Genomic DNA, 3,038 nt, shown 5'->3' with positions numbered 1-3,038 from the left:
AATCGGGGGGTGAGGGGGTCGTACGAGAGGTTGGACGAAGCGGGGAACGTAAGAGGGGATAGTAGAGAAAACCAATTCCAGCAACGATACAATACCATGACAGCTCTGGATACTATACAGAAAAGCAGTACGGAAGATCCTGCAACTACAAGGAACAGTTTATTTAGTTGAAGAAAGAGTAAAAAACCAACCTGATCTTGAAGTGGCATTAACCAAGAATCCCATGATCCACTCCCAATTTCCCTGTACAGGAAGAACATGTTTAAATTTCAACAATAAACTCGAGAACAATTGCCACAAGAGCTAAATTATTTTAGTATATTCAAACAAGAGGAGCCACACCAATCCTACTATGGCGTGTACATGGTACTGAGAGCTAGCGGAAGTATCTCATGGCAGAAGCTGGATATATAGATAGCTCTTAATTTCTGAAGTTGCACTCAGATATTCAGACAAGCGAAGCCTAATTAAATTATAACATTACTAATTTGGGAAGCCTATTTATTGACATTCACATGAAAACGAAAATAATATTTTACGCTATATAATATAACATAGATCATAAGATTTAACTCACATATGTTCTACACCACATATTATCTTGGGAGGTGTGATGTCGCAACAACCACATACAAACAGTACAAATTCATTGCTTAACACGTAAACAACACACCAAAAAAAAAGTTTGACAGCGTATAAACTGGCAAGCCCAACACAAAGGTTCACAAACTGCCATTTGCTTCACTAGATCGTCGATGGCGCACGCTACCGTACCCATCTATTTTGACAGTAAAATACATCATATTTGTAAATATACGAAGCTATTGACGCAAGATGTGTGAACCTTAAATTTACAAAAAATCGACCACATCATTACTCAGATAATGAAGAGCAGGCTGTTTGCAAGAATGTAATGTGGTAGTAGAGGAGAGCCGGGATTACCCAACCAAGAAACACAAATTCTCATAAACGAGTATTAAGCATAACTAACACCGAATAATACATCATATGTAGGATGTAATTTCATTGCATAACTATTGACTTATGTGCTTCCATAGGGAATCACAAACTGTAACACCAATATTCTTACTAAAGCATAATTACTCACCAACATACACTAGTAGAAAACAGGGCTTTCGTTCGGGCCAGGTAAGCCCATTAGTCCCGGTTCAGTCACGAACCGGGACCCATGGGCCCATTGGTCCCAGTTCGTGAGGCCAGGGGGCATGCCAGGCCTCGTGGGGGCATTGGTCCCGATTCGTCTTGCCCCTTTGGTCCCGGTTGTTGGGACGAATCGGGACCAATGGGCCTCGCTCCTGGCCCACCACCATTGCAGTTGGTCCCGGTTGGTGGCCTGAGCCAGGATCAAAGGGTGGTATTTAGTACTGGGTCAAGCCACGAACCGGGACCAGTGAACCAGCCAGGGGAGAGGGCTTTTGTGTGTAAAACATTAAAAGCAAAAAAATTCATAAAATAAATAAAAAGCAAAAAAAGAAAAGAAAATAAATAAGTACAAACAAAATAAAATAAATAAGTAGAAACAGAAAAAACTTTAATAAATAAGTAGAAATAAAATAAGCTTTAATAAATTAAAATAAATAAACTATAATAAAATAAATAAAAATAGCAACAGTAAGTAGAAACAAAATAAAATAAATAAAGCAAAAAAGAAAGAATTTTCATAAAATAAATAAAAAATGAAAAAAGAAAAGAAAAGAAATAAGTAGAAACAAAATAAACTTTAATAAATAAGTAAAAACAAAATAAACTTTTATAAAACTCCTAGTATTATTGAAACTAAAATTTATGCAACTAAAATTATCAACGCATTTTCTATTCAAAACATTAAAAGGAAAAAGAATTATCATAAAGAATTTTTTGTTAGAAACTAAAATAACAAAATATGTTTTTGAATATAATGATAAAACACAGTAATATTAAATAGCAGGAAAAAGAATCACTCAAAAATGTAAGTTTATAGTAAAGTTATTCAAAAACTAGTGATTCACACAAATTTCAAAAAATTCAAATTTAAACTATTAAAATTGGAAAACAAATGGTACTAGCAGAAAGTTTATAATTTTTATTACCTAAAAGCAAAAGGAACTAAAAAATAAAGCAAAAAACAAAAGAAAATAAATAATGCAAATAATAGAAAAAAACTGGGAAAAATAAAAAAATGCCACCTACTGAGCCACTATGGCCTGAATACGACTAGAAACCCTACGATGGGCCAGGATTCAGGCCTACAGAAAGCCTAGTAGGCCCAACAGGCACATCAATGACAATTAGGCCCGTAAGCCTGCAATCGAGAGGAGCTCGAGAGGGGTGCGGCAGTGGGGCTTATAAACCACTGTGCGCCCCTCTCAACTAGCAAGGTGGGACTAAAGTTTTGGCCACGGGCAGCACGAGGTTTGGTCCCGGTTGGTGGCACCAACCGGGACTAAAGGGGGGCATTGGTCACGGTTGGTGCCACAAACCGGGACCAATGCTCTGGCTATATAAGCCAACATTTTGCAAATTTTCAGCAGTTTCTCATTCTCCCCGCTGCCGACGCCACCCTCTGCCCCGACGCCCTGCTCCTCGTCGCCGTCGCCGTCGCCCGTACCCGCCGTCGCCCGCGCCCGTCGTCGCACCGCCCCTGCCCCCGACCACGCCGTCGCCCGCGCCCGTCGTTGCGCCGCCTCTGACCCCGAGCACGCCGTCGCCGCGCCGGCCCCTGCCTCGCGCCCGAGCCCCTGCCCGCCGCCCGCCCCCACGCGCCGGCGCCCATGCCGCCACCGCCGTCGCCGTGGCCATCGCCGTCACCGTCGCTATCGACATCGCCGTTGCCAGCCGCCCCGGCTCTGTTTTTTTATTAGATTAAAATTTTGTTCATATGTATACTAGGGGGTGGGGGTCGATATACCCCCTCCCCGATAACTTCGACATGAGGGGGGTGGGGGTCGATATACCCCCTCCCCGATAACTTCGACATGTGGGAGGGTGGGGGTTCAGATGATGTTTTTTTGTGCATATGATGTTTTTTTCATATGATG

This window comes from Triticum dicoccoides, chromosome 6B, assembly GCF_002162155.2.
Source record: "Triticum dicoccoides isolate Atlit2015 ecotype Zavitan chromosome 6B, WEW_v2.0, whole genome shotgun sequence".
NCBI classification, from domain to species: Eukaryota; Viridiplantae; Streptophyta; class Magnoliopsida; order Poales; family Poaceae; genus Triticum; species Triticum dicoccoides.
Note: the sequence above shows the minus strand (reverse complement) of the source record.